This window comes from Pan troglodytes, chromosome 22 (assembly GCF_028858775.2).
Source record: "Pan troglodytes isolate AG18354 chromosome 22, NHGRI_mPanTro3-v2.0_pri, whole genome shotgun sequence".
NCBI classification, from domain to species: domain Eukaryota; kingdom Metazoa; phylum Chordata; class Mammalia; order Primates; family Hominidae; genus Pan; species Pan troglodytes.
Window position 1 is genome coordinate 16,664,483 of NC_072420.2, and position 19,791 is coordinate 16,684,273.

General features: G+C 36.7%; 1 long non-coding RNA gene and 1 other non-coding gene across 3 annotated transcripts in view; one reads left to right on the forward strand and one right to left on the reverse strand.

Annotated features, from left to right (window-relative positions):
• The window catches only part of LOC107970209 (uncharacterized), a 60,097-nt gene extending 43,116 nt beyond the window's left edge, over positions 1-16,981 (reverse strand). For both annotated transcript variants that reach the window (XR_001712596.3, XR_008541467.1), the window contains exon 1: positions 16,674-16,981. This is a non-coding gene — a long non-coding RNA (uncharacterized LOC107970209). The remainder of the gene's footprint in view (positions 1-16,673) is intronic.
• Positions 3,860-3,966, forward strand: LOC112206686 (U6 spliceosomal RNA). The gene has a single exon (XR_002941118.2). It is a non-coding gene; the product is annotated as a U6 spliceosomal RNA (small nuclear RNA).
• Positions 16,982-19,791: the final 2,810 nt, after the last annotated feature.

Sequence of the window (19,791 nt, forward strand, 5' to 3'; positions counted from 1 at the left end):
ACAAAACCAAAAGCTGATTCTTTGTAAAGATCAATAAAATTGATAAGCCTCTAGCTAGACCAAGTTATTAAAAATGAGAGAGGACGCCGGGAGTGGGGGCTCAGGCCTGTCATCCCAGCGCTTTGGGAGGCCAAGGCGGGCGGATCAGGAGGTCAGGAGATCAAGACCTTCCTGGTTAACACGGTGAAACCCCGTCTCTACTAAAAATACAAAAAATTAGCCGGGCATGGTGGCGGGCGCCTGTAGTCCCAGCTACTCAGGAGGCTGAGGCAGGAGAATGGCATGAACCCGGGAGGCGGAGCTTGCAGTGAGCCGAGATTGCACCACTGCACTCCAGCCTGGGCAACAGAGCGAGACTCTGTCTCAAAAAAAAAAAAAAAAAAAGAGAGGACAATAGTTATAAATACCAGAAATGAAAGAGAGGGCATTACTATGAATCCCATGGACATTAAAATGATAATAAAGAAATACTATAATGACTTTATGCCCATAAATTTGATATTCTAGAGGAAATAAACAAATTCCTTGAAAGACACAATCTATCAGAACTCACAAAGAAAAAATAAAAACTCTAGCCTATATCTACTTAAAAAAATTAAATCCCCAAACAGAAAGCACCAGACCCTATGGTCTCACTGGTAAATTCTATCAAACATTTAAAGGAATAAATTATACCAATTTTCTACAATCTCTTTCTGAACATAAAAACAGAGGGAATAATTCCTAACTTATCTGTGAAGCCAGCATTTCCCTAATAGTAAAATCACACAAAGACATTACAAGAAAAGAAAACTATGGACCTGTATCTCTTATGAATGTAAATGCAGAAATCCTCAACAAAATATTAGCAAATTGAAGCCAACAATATATAGAACAATTATACACCATGACCAATGGGATTTATCCTAGGTATGTGAGGCTGTAGGCTCAGCATTCAAAAATTAATTGATGCTATCATCATACTAACAGGCTAAAGATAACAAATCACATAAGCATATAAATAGATGCAGATAAAGCATTTAACAAAATCCAGCAGCACCTTTCATGTTAAAAACTTTCAGTAAACTAGAAACAGAGGGAAACTTCCTCACCTGATAAATAGTATCTATGAAAATTATTATTCTGAATGGTAAGATATGAAAAACTTTCCTACTAAGATGAGGAACAAGGCAAGAATGTCCCTCCTCACCACTCCTTTTCAACGTTGTACTAGAAATCTTAGTGCAATAAGACAAGAAAAGGAAATAAAAGAAATATTGATTGTAAAAGAATAAATAAAGGTGTCTATTTATGGATGACATGATTGTCTATGTAGAAAGTCTAAGAGAATCGACCAAAAACTCTTGAAACTAATAAGCTATTAATATATAGCAAGGTTGCAAGATAAAAGGTTAATATACAAAAAGTCAATTGCTTTCCTATTTCCTGCTTTCCTTTCCTGTATTTCCTGTAAATAAATCAATTTGACATTAAAAACGCAATACCATTTACATTAGCACCTAAAAAACAAAATACTTAAGAATAAACCTAACAAAATATATGCAAGATCTATATTAGGAAAACTACAAAACTCTGATGAAAGAGATCAGAGAACTAAATAAATACATATTGCATGTTAATGAATAGGAAGACAATATTGTGAAGATGTCAGTTGTTCCCAACTTGGTGTATAGATTCAATGCAATCTCTATCAATATTCCATCAATTATTTTGTAGATAACGCTAAACTGATTCTAAAATTTATATGGAAAGGCAAAATATCAAAATAGTTAACTCAATATTGAAGGAGAAGAAGAAAGTCAGAGGACAGACATTACTTGATTTAAGATGCATTACAAAGCTATAGTAATCAAGACAGTATGGCAATAATAAACAAAAGATCAATGGAACAGAATAGAATACCCTGAAATAGACTCACATAAGTATATTAGTTAATTAATCTTTGACAAAAGAGCAAAAGCAATTCAATGAAGAATTGATAATGTTTTCAACAAATGGTGCTGAAATAATTGCACAGCCACATGTAAAAAAATTAATGTACATACAAACCTTACACCCCTCACAAAAAATGACCAAAATGGATCACAGACCTAAATGTAAAACACAAAACTATAAAACTCTTGGAAGCTAACAACAGAAAATCTAGAATAAGCTTATCGAACCCAGGGCCCACAGACCGCATGTGGCCCAGGATGACTTTGAATGCGGGCCAATCCAAATTTGTAAACTTTCTTAAAACATTATGAGATCTTTTCTGTGTGATTCTTTTTAGCTCATCAGCTGTTGTTAGTGTTAGTGTATTTTTTGTGGCCCAAGACAATTATTCTTCTTCCAATGTGGCCAGGGAAGCCAATAGATTAGACACACCAATCTAGAAAACTTTGGGTTATTCTAGATTTTTTCAATATGTGACTTTTTCAATATGACATCAAAAGCTGGACTTCACTAAAATTGAACATTTCAAACCTGTAAAAAACAGTGTCAAAAGAATGAAAAGACAAGTCACAGACTGGGAGAAGATATTTGCAAAAGACATACCTGATAAAGTACTGTTATCCAAAATACACAAAACACTCACCAATAAGAAAACAAACAACATGATTTTAAAATGGTCCAGAAACCTTAACAGACACCTCACCAAAGAAGATATACAGACGGCAAATAAGTATACAAAAAGATGCTTCACATCATGTGTCATCCAAGAAATGCAAATTAAAACAACAATGAGATACCACTACACACAAATTAGAATGGCCAAAATCCAGAACACTGACAATACCAAATGCTGCCAAGGATGAGGAGCAACAGGAACTCTCATTCCTTGCTGGTGGGAATGCAAATTTGTATAGCCACTTTGGAAGACAGTTTGGCAATTCTTACAAAACTAAATATACTCTTGCCATATGATCTAGCAGCTGTGTCCCTTGGTATTTATCCAAAAGAGTTCATGATGGTTAATTTTAGGTGTCACTTGACTGGATTAAGGGATGTCCAAATAGCTGGTATGGCATTATTTCTGGGTTTGTCGATGAGGGTGTCTCTGGAAGAAATTGACTTTCAAATCAGTGGACTGAGGAAGGAAGATTCGCCCTAATCGAATGTGGGCAGACACCATCCAATCAGCTAAGGGCCTAGATAGAACAAAAACAAAGGAAAGGTGACTTCTCTCTCTTTCCTGAAACTGAGGTACATTTCTTCTCCTGCCCTTGGACATCAAAACTCCAGGTTCTCCAGCCTTTGCCATCTGAGATTTGCACCAGTGGCCCACCAGTTTCTAAAGCCTTCAGCTTCAGACTGAGGGTTATATTGTTGGCTCTAGTCCTTTAAATATGGACTGGCTTTCCCCAGCTTCTAGATGGCCTATTGTGGAGCTCAGGCTCCATAATCCCATGAGCCAATTGCCCTAATAAATTCCCTCTCATCTATCTATCTATCTATCTATCTATCTATCTATCTATCTATCTATCAATCATCTATCTATCATCTATCTATCATCTCCTATTGGTTCTATCTCTTAGGAGAACTCTGACTAATGAAGAATTCAAAACTTAGGTCCACACAAAAACCTCTACACAATGTCTATAGCAGTTTTATTCATAATTGCCAAAACTTGGAAGCAACCCAGATGTCCTTTAGCAGGTGAATGGACAAACTATAGTATATGCATACAATGGAATATTGTTCAGTGCTAGAAAGAAATAAGTTGTGACACCATAAAAAGACACTGAAGAAACTTAAATGCATATCACTAAGTGAAAAAGCCAGTCTGAAAAGACTACATACAGTATAGTTTCAATTCTGGAAAAGGCTTTCAATTCTGGAAAAGGCAAAATTATGGATATAGTAAAAAGACAATGATATGCTCCCTTCAGAAGCAGGTACACTAAAATGGGAGTGACACAGATGAATCTAGCAGGGCCTTTGCACAAGGATGACATGCAAATTCATAAAGCATTCCACCTTTTATAAAAAGAGCAAATCCTCATGTAAACTATAAACTTTGGCAGGAGAGCTGCTGCTGCTGCATCAAGGTAAGCTCATCAGTTTTAACAAATGTACCACTCTCATGGGGGATGTTGATAATGGGGAAGGCTGTGCCTGTGTTTGGGCAGGAAGTATTTGGAAAATCTTGGTCCCTTCAGCTCAATTTTGCTTTGAATCTAAAACTGTTCTAGCAAAAAGTCCAGTAGAAATAATAATTTTTTTAAAAAAACTACCCTCTACTGTGAAACACAGTCCCAGACCTGGGGGGCATGGATAAAGATTTCTTTAAGCAAATTCTGCGTGCATTACACTAACATTATAGCAAAACTCAATTACTTGAACTCCTTTGCCTATGTGCTTATTTCTACCTTTCTTCTTATATTGGTGTTTCTAAACTTACATTCAACAGCTGGAATGTGAAGGGGACAAAAAGAAAGAGGGGAAAAGATATGAGTTAAATTGTTGGTAGCATCAGATGCTTGGCAAAGTAGGGAAGAGTCCTCCTCGCTTCTTAATGAGTTTTTACATAAAAGGCCCAGGAACTGAGCCAAACCTACAGTGTTCCTGAATAACATAAGCAACTTGGAAAAGATTTCACTAAGTGAAGCAGGAGCGCTCTAAAGCCCTGGGCTATAGGCAGAAGCCTATGGGGGTTTATACTGCTGAACTGTCTCAACAGTTTCTTTCTTAAACTTGACTTCCACTGGAGACAGTGTCTTAGGCATGGTAGTGAAATACAGTGGTGACTGGAGCAAGCCAGGTGGTACTATCTATGTTCAAGACAAACTTGTTTGCTCCTTAGAGGTCTTCTGGGGAACTGCAGGTAGGGGGATGAGAGGGGAAAGCTGCAAAAATGATGCTTGCTATTATTTTGCCACCTGACAATGGTTTACCCAAAGGTGAAATAGACATAGTCTCTACCTCAATTCTGTGTCATCATTTTTGCCTGAAGATTTCAAAATAGCTTCCAGTCTTTCCCATGTCTGGTCTGTCTTTTATTTTGCTGTCAGATCTTTCCAAGTTATGAATGAGATTAGTGCCTGGTGATAATAGACACTCAAATATCTGCTGAGTAAATGAAGCTTCTTCCTATGATTAAAACCCTCCTATGGCTTCTACTTTCTTATACTGTAGAGTTTCAATTCCTTAACATGGTGTCTGAGACTTCAAGTCTTCATGCATCCTCTTCTTTTCTAGGTTCTTATCACACGCTCCTCTTTGTGATTCCCTAACTTTGAGCTGTTCCGGTATGTTTCAAAGCATTTACATGTGCTAGTTCCTCTTGTTCTCATGCCTTCATTCCTACTCTGTCTTGAAAGTTTCTTTTCCTTCTCAGTCCTGCTCCTCAATGAAATCTTCCTCGGTGGTATCCAGACAGATTGAGTTGGTCCCATTATAGGAGTTTCAATGAAACTAGTAAAATGTATTCTGCTTTCAAGTACATTATAAATGGTTGTTTACATGTTTGTCTCTCTTGTTAAATGATGTCTTTTTAGGGAAGAGCACTCAACTTGACTGTCTATGTCAAAGTATGGATCATGTGGAACAAATAAAAGCAATGGGGGTAGGCAAACCTAGATGAGACTTCGGGCTTCCCCTGCCCAGTGTGCGACCTTAGTAAAAGTAATTAATTTCTCAGAAATTCAGTTTTCTCCTTTAAAAAAATGTTACTTCGGATGGGTCAGCAATTGACAAATAAAATTTTTATTTCTGAATAAAATAAAGTGTTAAAGAAGTAAATGACAAAAAAAAATTTGTGGGGTGTGTGTGTAATTGCCAGATTTCCAAATAATTATTTTAATACTTAATGATTTTTGGACTCTGTTATCAAAGCTCTTTTTGTCCTGTTACAAACGCAGCATTGACAAAGTATATTCGAGTCATAGGCTTTTGAATTGCCTGTGATTCTTTGTGAAAATAAAAGACTTCTTATTCATGTGACTTCTTATTCAAGGAAGTCACAATTATATAGTAGCATCAAATAAGTGAATACACTAAGATAGTAACATAGGTATGAAATTAACCAATCAAAGCCAAAATATAGAGCTATATTTAGTTCAGAAGTTAGAATTTCAGATCTACAGGTTTGTGCCTGGTCTACAAGGAAACAAATAATTTAAAAATCATCTAGTTCCCAGGTATTCTTATTTATTCCAAGCCATCCTGCTATATTTGTGTTTGCTTCTTTAATTCTTAAGTGTAAAAGTGAAGATAATTGGAGGGAAACTAAGATGAGTGATGTATTATTACCAAAGATTTAAAATTTAGAATTGCACAAAAACCTGTGGACTTCTGAAACCATTCCCAAAGAAGAACGTGTTGCCAGGCTCATGAAAAAGGATTTTTCAGTCTGAGTTCAGTATCTAATATCTCTTTGTTGTAAAGAAATTGTAAATTAATTGTATTCTGAATTTAAGTTTTAAAGGCATAACTAAATCTAATGTAAAATTTAGGCTCATAAAATTCTTTACTTTTAAAGAGTAGAATTTTCTTTTACTTTTATGAACACAGAGAAAAAAGAATAAAACAAAAGTTGCCATTTTAAAAAACACCTCCACAATTTGGAATTTGGTTGTTCTCAAAGGATAAAACTTCTGCCAAATGGATGACAAGCTGTTATCAGGCATAATAGGAGGCTTCTGTGGGAGTAGGCGATGGATTAATGCACAGAAGTTGCGTCACATTTTGAGCTCACATACTCTTTGAAACAGAAAGAGTCTAAATTTCAAAGCTTGTACTAATCTTTCTTAATAACTCTAGCACTTATTCATAGATGTCCAATATAAATGTGTATTAACCCTAGAAATAAAAACATCAACTTTCTAAAGAAATATTATTTTCAATATCTTCTTACCTCATCACGTTCTTGGAAATCGAAATGACTCAATATGTCAAAGAATGCTAGTGAGAAATAAAACCATCCTTTTTTTTTTTCTTTTTTTGAGACAGGGTCTCACTATGTCAACCTGGCTGGAGTGCAATGATGCCATCATACCTCACTGTAACCTCAAACTCCTGGGCTCAAGCAATTCTGTTGCCTCAGCCCTCTGAGTAGCTAGGACTACAGGCATGCACCACCACATTTGGCTAATTTTTTAAATCTTTTTGTAGAAGCAGGGTCCTGCTAGGTTGTCCAGACCAGTCTTGAACTCCTGGCCTCAACCAATCTTCCTGCCTCGGTTTCCCAAAGTGCTGGGATAACACAGGCATGAGCCACCATGTTCAGCCAAATCCACACTTATAGGTTAATAAAATATGAATTCACAATTAAGATAGAAGGAAAACTAGTAATCAAGATTTATTGAGTATACTGTGCCCAAAGATTATAGGTTCTTTAGCATACTTTTATTATTGACTACTTACAGCATCTACTAAGTATGTTTTATTATTCTGATTTTTAAATTAGATACTGAAATGTCAAGAGATTATGATTTATTGAGGATCATATAGCTGGTTTGTTATGCAGACAAAACTCAAACCCAGGGTTTTTGTGGATTTTTTTAAGGCCCTGCTTATCCAAAAGTTGTGCCATTTTTAATTTTTTCCTAGTGTTACAAAATTTTTCCCACATATAAACAACATAGGAGCAGTTAAATTGAACAGACAGTTCTCACAATATAGGAGACATAAATCACTTCCTGGGATGAGATATTATAAACTTATCTAAGCATCAACATTTTTTGGAAAGACGCCAACATCATTGTACAAGGGAGTTCCCTGAAATGAGCCAAACAAAACCCTTGAAAACAGAATCCTATGAACCATTCATTTCATATCCTCTGGGGAAGTAAATAAAGAATCCTCATCCCACATGGTCATGCACCCTGCCGGCCATCCCATCTTTGGGAAGGGTCAGACTGCATTCCTGGGATGTTTGAGGTCATTATGAGAAGTTGGTTTTTGTTCCCATCCACACCCATTATGAAGGAAAATAGTGTTCAAATTCAGTTCAAACAGTGTTCAAAAACTAACCCTTTACAACACAGAGCTCCATCTATTCTTGAGCTTGAAAATAGTCTTCCAGGTAATTTTATAGCAATAGCTTGATTCCTAAAGAGCGCAGGAAACTCATCTTACTTTATTTTTATTATTGAGGAATTATCATCTGCTGCCCTCAATAGCTAGGTAAAATAGCTAAGAAATTAGGAGTGAGGCGTTTTCCCTCTAATCTGAGAGAGAAGATATGCCGTGGATACAAAAGATGATCACTGCAGGGAGCACATACTTATGTAACTCAGGTTGACTCATAATATGTCATTTTGCTTTGTTGGGATTAGTGTATAGAAAGTTAAGCGACACTATTCCATGTACTTTGTTAATCGGGGATAGTAAGTGAAATATCACATTCTACCTGTTTATCTCCTTAAACATATCATTCCTATTTCATATTCAAAGGGACATGGTAAGAGAACTAAACCATGGTCAACATTTGCAGTAGGAAGAATAGGTACTTTTAGCTTTAGACTCTGAAAACATATAACATTTAAATGAATCTTGTTAAGATTTCATTTAACTGATGCTCACCATCAAGTAATATAGAAGTCAGCAGAAGAAAAGCTTCCAGAAATGCCTGGAAGAGACATTAACCTCTAATTCAACAGTAGTTTTTGCTCCAATAAAACAATAATCTTCATTTTTCTCTTTTTGTTTTTTGTTTGTTTGTTTGAGACAGAGTCTTACTCTGTCACCCAGGCTGGAGTGCAGTGGCGTGATCTCAGCTCACTGCAACCTCTGCCTCTAGGGTTCAAGGGATTGATTCTCCTTCCTCAGCCTCCTGAGTAGCTGGAAATACGGGAGTGTGCCACCACGCCTGGCTAATTTTTGTGTTTTTAGTAGAGACAGGGTTTCACCATGTTGGCCAGGCTAGTCTTGAACTCCTGACCTCAGGTGATCCACCGGCCTCAGCCTTTCAATGTGCTGGGATTACAGGCTTGAGCTACCGCACCCAGCCTCATCTTCATCTTAGGGTCCAAGAGTTCAAACAAGTCTGCAATGCATACAACTGACGAAGGTGAACTTTCCAGAGAAGAGGCATTTCTTTCTTCCTTTCTTTTTTTTCTTTTTTGAGATGGAGCCTTGCTCTGTCCCCAGGCTGGAGTGCAGTGGCATGATCTCGGCTCACTGCAACCTCAACCTCCTGGGTTCAAGTGATTCTCCTGCCTCAGCCTCCCAAGTAGCTGGGACCACAGGTGCACGCCACCACGCCCAGCTAATTTTTGTATTTTTAGTAGAGATGGGGTTTCACCATGTTGGCCAGGATACTCTCCATCTCTTGACCTTGTGATCCACCCACCTCGGCCTCCTAAGTTGCTGAGATTACAGGCTTTCACAACATGCTTCCCGACATGCATGATCTGCTCAGGGAAGGTCAGAGAATCCTTTCCATACTTGCCCTTTCTCAAATTCCTTAAATTTAAAAAATTCAAGATGACAAACTGTCGTATTTTAGGGTGTATTGTGTTCTAAATGCCATCACCTATTTGATCACCTTTTAAGGGAACACTTCACCAGCAAGAATTCTCTGAATTAAAAGATGTCAGAAAATTCTTTTCATATCACAGTGAATTTAGGAAAACAGGTATTCTTCGTCCCTTGTGTCTCAATTTTATTCATATTAATAGAGATCTTTCAAATAAAAACTATGAATAAACATTTAATATGCCATTTTTCTAAGCCTCTAAGACTTCAGTTTGACCCGTTTAGGGTCAGTGTGAGTCCAGGTGACCATATGGAGGCACCGTCAGGCCACAGCCCACTGTCTGTCCATCAGAAGTGTACTGGGAGGGAGGTTGTCTTTCAGAGATCAAGCATGTCTGGTTACTGAGAGCAGAAATTAGTCATCTTCTGAATCAAAGTAACTTAAGTTGGTTATAGGAAGTAATTTTCACATTAATATATAATAGTTTATCTACAGGAGGCTATTCTTCATAGAAATTTCAGCTCCCTAATCATACAGCACTCATTATAGACTCTGCAGGATGATTGTCATTAAAGCAGATATGTCCTTGACTTTGTCATAGGGTCTTGAAGCTCATTTCTGTCTTTTGCTACAGGTCCTGGAGCCTCTGTGCTTTGTACAAGACAGAGAGCTTTATATAAATTAAACAAATCCAAAGATGTCTCGTGCATATTCCAGATGGTTATATAGTAAACTTCACCTTAACAAGGGCTCTATCCCAGTGCTTCAGAAAAAGAATTTGATCACACAATGGAAATTCAGACAGTCCCATATCTGGTGAGTAATCCTAGCTCATTACCTAGCACTCCGTCTCTACTTTATCCCTCTTTAGTTTTTACTTCTTGTGGTAATTTCCAGGAGGAGTAAAAAATTGTTGATGTTTGTGAAATACGGCCCTCAATAGAAAGTTCAAACTTGAATACAATGTAGAATAAATGATGACTACATAAGAGTCAAAAATCATCTTAACTGCTAAGACTCTACTTGACAGTCATTCACAGTATAAAATAGATAAAATATTTGTCTTAGTCCATTCAGGCTGCTGGCTATAACAAAATGCCATAGACAAAGTAGCTTATAAACAATGGAAATTCAATTTTCTTGGTTCTGGAGTCCAGGAAGTCCAAGGTTGAAGCTCTGGCAGGTTTGGTGTCTAGTGAGGGTCCCCTTTCTTGTTTATAGATGGCGTCTTCTCACCGTGTCTCACATGGTGGCAAGGGTTAAGAGAACTCCCTGGGTCCTATTGCGTAAGGTCATTAATCCCATTCAGAAGGGCTCCACACCCATGACCTAATCACCTCCCAAAAAGACCCCACCCCCTAATACCATCACCTGGGGGTCAGGACTTCAACATATGAATTTTGGAGAGACAGATACTCAGACCATAGCAATCTTCTTATCTCATTTGCATGCCTGTCTGAGACCAAAATGAAGTGTTTTCAAAGAGTATCTTCTCTGTTGTTTATATTCTACTTCTTCCAGGTGACCTTTCCCTTATTCTAACACCTTGTTTCTATGTTCCTGATCTGATGTTCTCAAAATTACTACCTTGCTTTTGGCTACCTATACCAATTTAGACCATAAAGCATTTGTTGCTACTAAGGTTTTTCTTGTGCATCTTATCTGCCAGTCTCCCAACATGGTCTACTGCCTGCCTTCCTTGCCACAGTTGTCTGTGGCCTTCCAAGATGACATTGAATTGATTCGATGAGTTCTTGAGAATATAGACTAGGATTTTTGAGGCCTCCATTTCCATTTTCTTCTCACCAATAGCGTGCCACTGGACAGGTTACCTAAAAACCCTTGAACTCACTTCGTTCAGTCATGGAATAGAGAAAAGTATCTTCATAGATGGTTAGGAGGGGCACGTGTAAAAAGGCTTTGTCTGCTCACAAATGAGAAGTTTTGATTTAAGACAACAGCAGAAGTCTATTACTCTAAGAGTAATAGTGAAAATGACACCTTTCCTATTTACTCTGGGAAAAAGTTATGGGCAGTAGGGGGTGGTACCAATTGTTTACTAAAATCTGAGAGAAAGCATTCTTCAGGAAAAGGGGACTTGATTGTCTTTTCAAATTAAACAGAGAATTCATCCATCAATGTTTCGTACCTTCCCAGCTAGCAAATTTCTTTCTTGGTATAAATGCATTAGGAAAGATAATTGCCAATTTACAAAAAGAAATGATAGCTCTTAAAGAGATATTGCATATGCTTGGGCATAACTTAATGAACCATTCTTCTGAATCAGTCACATTCACACAGTACTAATCAAACCCCAGCCAAATTACTTTGATTTTACTTTCTCCAAAATCTATTTTGGGTAGAAAGTTAATTTATATCTATCTCATGAACCTCAAATTTAGTCTTCTTGTATATTTTAATTAAATAAATACTTTATTCATATCCCCTCTCTTCTTCCCACAACCCCCCTTTTTATTCCTCCCATTTTCATTAATATGGCTTCCCTTCCAAAAGGGTTTGATGTTTCCATATGTTCATTAGCATCTTGTCCAGAAGAAAGAACAGGACATGGAGGAAGAGTCTTTATTTGTGAGCTTGCTGTTCTCTCTTGAATACGCAAAGCTCTTTCTACTGATATATTTGGGAAGAAAAATATTCTAAGTATAAAGGAGAATCTGAGCACAGTTATGTTCTTTGGTTGGTAGATCTCATTTGCAAGAGGTTTTTACTGGACTCAGATTAGAGCCTTCAGATGGAATAATTCAAGGGTAGACTTTCAAAGCAGATACTACCCCCAATTTTATGCAACTAAAGGGGTCATTTTGGAGATTCCTATTTTTTGTGGACCAGAAACCCAGTTTATTGATTCAATCAATGATAGGTGCTTTGGAAGTTTTCAGATGTTTTCAGATGTCCTTCAGAGAGGTTTATGGATTTAAAACAATATCAGATAAACTAAGTTCTGGATGATATTTAAAAAAATGCCAGGAGTCCTGTGATAACCTGTTCTTCTCAGTATGTTTCTTATGTCAATTGCTTTTTATTTCAGACAAAACCCAAGTTTTTCTATTTGTTTTTTATATGCCAATATGTAAGATAATATGATGATAATAATAGCTCCCACTTTTTGAATGCCTACTGTGTGTCAGATGCTAAGTGCTTGCCTCTTTTTACTTTTATATCAACTTGACAAGTTTTATAGATGGGAAATCTAAAGATCAAAGAGGTTAAATAACTTGTCTAAGATCTCAGAAGTCATAAAAAATGGAAATGAAATTTGAACCCATGCCCGAATCCAAATTCCTTGTTTCTTCCTCTATACCAGACTATTTCCATATTATGTTTCTTACTGTGTGATGAAAGCCAGTGTATAAAATACCAACGTCAACAGTTTTCCAAATATGTCACTTATTTTAGCAAACAGTTATTTGTCAGAGTCAGCTAGTGTATTAGTCTGTTCTCAAGCTGCTAATAAAAACATACCTGAGACTGGGTAATTTATAAAGAAAAGATGTTTAATTGAGCCACAGTTTCACATGGCTAGGGAGGCCTCAGGAAACTTACAATCATGGCAGAGGGAGAAGCAAACACATCCTTCTTCACATGGTGGCAGGAGAGAGAATGAGAGCCAAGTGAAGGGGGAAGCCCCTTATAAAACCATCACTCACTATCAGGAGAACAGTATGAGGGAAACCGCCCCGATGATTCAATTATCTCCACCTGGTCTCTGCCTCGACACATGGGGATTATGACAATTCAAGATGAAATTCTAGGTGGGGACATAGCCAAGCCATATCAGCTAACTTCACTGACCTTTTGTATATATATATATATATGGTCAAATGGAAGGTGTTTCACCCACTCACCTGTTATCCCATTCCCCGCTCCCACCTTCCACTGATGGGTGAAGCAAATCCTGATGTTGGTTAAAAAGGCCAAAAACTTAGGCAAAGCTTTCTATAATTAACTCTCATTTATTCATTCTGTGACATGTCTTTGAGCCACAAGACAATTCTCCCCTTTCTGAAGGAGTAAACCTTTTCAGTTTACTATTAATTTAATATTTTTTAAAATATTTGCATGGCACATGCTTGATATCTATCCAAGCATAAATCATTAGATATTTTGTAAAAGATGTTGGCATCTTCTTCCTTCCATTCCATTAGTGGCACTGATAAATAATGTTTGCTATTGATAGAGTCAAAGGAAATATTTCAGGAAGGAGCAACACTTGTAAACACAATCGTCTATCTGGAATGGTCATGATAACCACAGGAATTGTAATATTGCATGTTTCCAAACTAAAATATCCAGAGAGCTTTTCTACCTTTCTCGCTTCATTTCCCACCTCGTCATAAATTTTCAACTAATATTGGGGAAATTAGTCACAAATCCCAAATTAGTATTTGTAATAATCATCAAAATAGTAAGATAATAGGGAAATCACATCAGTTTCCAGACAGCCAGAAGATTTTTTAACCACTAATTTACTGAATATTTAACATGCCAAGCTTAGTGACAGAATTGGAGCTGCAAATATATATGATTAAAGAAGAACTAAATAAATTAACATATTTTGAAAGATTTGGGAAGTGATAAATAATCGGTGATACATAATTGAACAGTATGCAGACATTAAAACTGATGGTTTCAAAGACATGAAATAATGAAAGGAAGCAGAAGGCACTCATATGTATAGTAGGATTACTGAATCATCAAATAAAAAGAGAAAAACAGCTAGATCCTAGAAAAACTTGCAATGAGTAAAGCCAAAATTATACTAATTTTTTAATAAGTAATAGAATTATAGGTGATTTTATTTCTCTTCCTTACATGTAGCAGCTTTCTAAAAACATTGCAAATAGAGGATGGTTGAACTTCTGGAGGAATGGACAGAATGCTAGACAAGAGGATGAGATAAATGCCCTAACCTTGCCTAAGGAATTTAGCAAGACATCACAACACAGTTGAGCTAAAATGTAAGGATAGGTCTGTCAGGCAAATTGTGGCAAGGAGGGCATTCCAGACACGGAAAAATGAAAGCACCTAGTAATTTCCATGGCAATGGCAGAGTGTCCTGTACTTGGCCTAAGCATATCAAGACTGAAATATCTGAAGCATTATTAGCTCATAATCACAGCAAGTTTCTTCACAAGGGGGCCTTAAATAAGCAAATAGGAATTGATGTGAGAGCAAAAAGAACTGCTTGAGATAGTACAACAATATGTGAAATTGATTTCAAGTAATTTTGACAATACCATTATGCTTCAATGCTATAATTGCCTATTGCCCACCTAATGGGACATTCTTAGGTTATTTTTCCTTCATCCTATGCAACTTGCAGTGATTGTAATGAAAGATGGCTATAAGGTGAGGATGAAGAGAGATGTCAGGCTCGTGATACTCTGCCCTTCAGTCAATAATGCTAGCAGAGGCTCTTTAATGAGAAGGGGAGTGACAGACTCAGGTTTATTTCTATAAGAAAATAATTTAGCTGGGCGTGGTGGCTCACCCCTGTAATTCCAACACTGTGGGAGGCTGAGGTGGGTAGATCACTTTAGTCCAGGAGTTCAACACCAGCCTGAGCAATATGGCAAGACCCTGTTTCTACAAAAAATACAAATGATTAGCTGGACATAGTGGTGTGCGTCTGTAGCCCTAGCTACTCAGGAAGTTGTGGTGGGAAGATCACCTGAGACCAGGAGGTCGAGGCTTCAGTAAGCCAGGATTGCACCACTGCATTCCAGCCTGGGCAACAGAGTGAAAGTCTGACACATACATGCACATGCATGCACACACACACACGCACACACACACACATGCACAGAAGAAGAAAAGAAGGAAAGAAGGAAGAAAAGAAGGAAGAAAGGAAGGAAGGAAGGAACGGAGGGAGGGAGGGAGGGAGGAAGGAAGGAAGGAAGAAAGGAAGGAAGGGATTCTTGTAGATTCAGGAGGATCATCTGAAAGGGGAGACAAGCTAGGGGCAGGAAGGACAGAGGGAGGGCTGTTAGAATGGTTTGGGGCAATAAGAGAAAAAGAAGAGGCAATAATTGTTAGAAGTTGCCAAGATAAAGTCTCCTTTGTTAAATTACTCACTAACTCTACGACCTTGGGTAAGCTTCTTTGCCTCCATTTCTTTACCTGTAAATTGAGTCATAGACCTTCTTCAAAATACCATTGTGAGAATTAACACAGGAGAAAGCATTTTATAAGGTTTTAAACCCTACAAAATCCCAAGGCTTTATCAGCTCTACTTCATTAATGTTATTAGCAGTAATAATATTAGTATTCCTATTGCAACATCCTCACAAGGCACACATTTTGAAAACATAACCAAAGACAGACAAGAAAATCAAGTAAGAATTTCTGCTTATAGTAAGAACATTTCTAAGAATATGGTGTAGCAGTTATATGGATGTATTTCATAATGCAAGATTTCAGTACTTCTCTAAAATAAGATATGAAGATTACAGCTTTCATTTGAAAATAAGAAGTAAAAATGAATCATTGGCTTCTATCACCTACTCTTATGGTATTGGGAAATCACCAAATAAAATGTTTATTTTCAAAAATGTATATTTTATCTGGCTAACAGTAGTGTTACTACAGCTTGAATGGGTGGAATATTTCTCAAGGATATTTTTTTAGTTGGGGTTTCTTCTTCATGATCCTTTGACTAAAGGAGAGGAATCTTTTGTTGTTTTCATGAGTTTTTTTTGCAAAATTCTCATTTCTTTTAAATCCAATTTAAAGAAAAAATACTTAGACTAAAATCCCTTATGTATAATATTAAATACAAATAAAACTAAGAATAAATATTTTAAGTTTGTAACATAACTACAACCATGAAACCAAGTAAAATTCCAAGAATTATCAAGCAAAAACAATTTAAATATTCAAATTAATAATTCAATGTGATCAATGATACTGAGTTTGATGACAGAACGATATAGCCTTCGATCTGGTTTTACGTTTGATCTGTTTATGTATATTTTCACGAATCCTACTAATGTAAGAATTGCCTCTTACATTTATATACTATATAAAGCAGAATTGTTAAGACAGTTAGCTCAGAATAATCACAATTTACCCAACAAGCAGTCTTCAAGTGCCAATCTAAGACGTGAAAAACGAAAAAGACTATTTGTTTGCTTAACGTTTCAGTTAGCATCGTGGCTTTGTTGAAATCAACATTAAATAATTTTTATTTTATTGATTGCTAAAATTGAAAGTAGCAAATTTGTTTATTGCATATTTAGTGCTCACTTACCTTGGCTGAATTATTGTAGGTCAGTATTAGAAACATCTCCATAAAGCAGCATTTGCCACATGAATGTGGTACAGAGGTACTGATTGACTCAAGACTTATCTATTTCAACTACTCAGAAACCTTGATTGTGCAGTCACTTGGCATCCACTTTGCACAAACATTATCATCACCATAGACTCGGGCGTTGATGTGACTGAGAGATCCATTATAAGACTGGCATCTACACGATGCAGAATTCAAAGAAAGCTATTTTGGACACTCAAGATGCTGTCTACAGACCTCAATCTGAGATCTTGTCATCATCTGAAGCAAATTCTAATTTGTGTTTATTGATGAGAAAAGCATTCCAAATTACAGTTCCCTTTAAAGGAATTACAAGATCTATAAGACATTATAAGATTTTTGTAAGATCTTTATAAGATCTTATAGAAATTTTTAACTATAAGATCAAAATTACAGCTAAGACAACAGAAAAACAATATGATTGAGATTTATTGCCTTAGAAAAAGGAACACAGTTAATTAACCCAGACTTAACCTGAGTAAGAGCTCTGGTGAACAGACAATACGCAATTTAGAGAATATAGACAAAACTGACATGTTGATCAGTCTCTAACAACGTTTGCAATCTAAGCAGGAAAGAAGCTGAAGTGAGGTTAAAGTACAGGTTTAAAAAGTATGCACACATATATTTTGTTAACTGTCCTCATTTGTTCAGAGCCAAACAGGCTGTTAGGGAGAAAACTACAAAAGAAGGGAAACACAAAAGCACTTATCTTCAACAGAAAATAAGTCAATCCCTGAGAATTATTTCGTGATTTACACAGAACAATGCAGGCATATAGATACATGTTCCCTTTAATGTCGGGTCTTCGTAAAAGCTATGTGTTTATACTGCCACAAAAGTGACGGTAGCCATGCCACATTAATCACGTTTTGTTTACCAGCTAAATCCTAATGGCCTTTGAGAAATGGCTCAGTAAGAGCAGGCTCTCCTTAGGGCCACCTCTAATCAAGTGATTAGACTGATTGGGAAAATGGCATGACCCATCAAATAAACCCTTGGTATCACGTGTTTGTTTTTTAATCACTCATTGCCAACACAAGATTATTATTTTTCAATTGTACATTTTTCCCTGTGATTATGTCTGTCAAGGACTAAGATACATGACATTTATTCTTCTATAAATTTGTTACCATGAATATGACATTTACTCTTCTGTGAATTTGTTATTTCTAAGATATCATGTCTTAGGCTTGCTTAAATCAATATAAAAAACATCAACTCTTATGTCTGAGGTGATTGTTTTCCCAGTATGTCTTTTAATTTTACTTGTAGTTTTTTGAGTGATTTTTGGTAGTAATAACTTTTTGTTTTGTGTTAGAAAGTTATCTGAATCCAAATACCTACACACACACACACACACACAGAGAAAGAGAGAGAGAGAGAGACAGAGAGAGAGAGAGACAGAGAGAGAGAAACCGTTTTTATAACTATTCTAAAGCTTTTTTTTAACTTTATATTTTAAAGTGTTTTTTTTTAACTTTAACTTTTCAATTCATCTGAATTTTCCGTTGAGAGAGGTGCAGATCCACACTGTTTTAACATCTCTCTCTTCTACCTTGGAACATCTTGACCTCCAAGTCTACTATCAAATGCATTGTTTCCACAAGAGCTCACAATTAGCTCCTGGCTTATTTCAGCTGATAATGATGTCAGCTTTTTGAGCTTTCATTTTTTTAACAGGATATTAGAAAACCAAAATCCTTTCAGACCTAAAAGACTGGGCATTTAACAAGGAATGTATTTAGATTACAAAAGATAATTAAATATCTCCATATTTTTGGAATGGAGCGTCTACCTAGAAATCCTAAAATCTTACTGGCTAGATCTCAGCCAACTTGTAAACAAGTTATTTTTTTTTTTCTCCCATGGACTTTCTGAAAATACATATTTTAAAATCTCCTACATATAAAATGTTAGCATATTTGGAGCCTACTCACAATCTTAACTGATGTCAAACATTAGATATTTGTAAATGTCGAAGGCCCTATAGGTGGCCCACCGAAGTAGAAAGTGGGGCAACCTGTTTTGCTTGTTTTAATGCATTCTTGAAATCCACCACTTTGGTTAAGATCTATAGATAGCCTGTTGGTTGGAAGTACTGGGTTATTTCTAGTTTCCTCACCGTGTGTGTGTGTGTGTGTGTGTGTGTGTGTGTGTGTGTGTGTGATGAGGAAGCTATCCAACTTTATTCATTGGATCAGGTATTTGATTCTGGTCTGTTTACTTATAACCAAAGCACTACGCAGCAAACTTAAACTATCACAGGATCTTTGAATTTGACTCTTCCTAAAAATCTGGAGTTTTTACAGCGGGGTAGAGTTTCAGAATATTTCCATTCATCTCTTATATGTAAATAACACACGACTAGAAACTGAAGTGACTATAGAACAAATTAATTTGAATACTATCCAGCCTTGGAGGAAAATTTCTAGATATTTGTATGTAGTAGGTCTAAGAAGTATGAATAATGGCAATGAGAAAAACCTTTCAGGCCGAGCACAGTGGCTCACACCTGTAATCCCAGCAGTTTGGGAGGCTGAGGCAGGCAGATCACTTGAGCTCAGGAATTCAAGACCAGTCTGACCAACGTGGTGAAACCCCATCTTTACTAAAAATACAAAAACTAGCCAGGCGTGGTGGCACACGACTATAATCCCAGCTACTCAGGAGTCTGAGGCAAGAGAATCGCTTGAACCCTGGAGGTGGAGGTTGCAGTGAGCCAAGATGGCACCACTGCACTCCAGCCTGGGTGAGAGAGTGAGATTCTGTCATGGAAAAAAAAAAAAAAAAAAACCTTTCTGAATGTTAGTTCTTTTACCTAACGTAATACTTAAGACTTCAGATTAAACAGTAATTTTATTTGAAAATGCAGGTAGAAATCAAATGGAAAAAAAATTACCAAAATAAGAAAACCTGTCCATACTTAGATGAAACTGTGAGCCAATTCTGCAGTATGTCTGGGTGACAGAGTACACAATCATTATGCATTTAAATTCATCTAGTCTGTATGGAAAATCGCCCTGAGTGTAACTGACTATAACTATAACCTTGA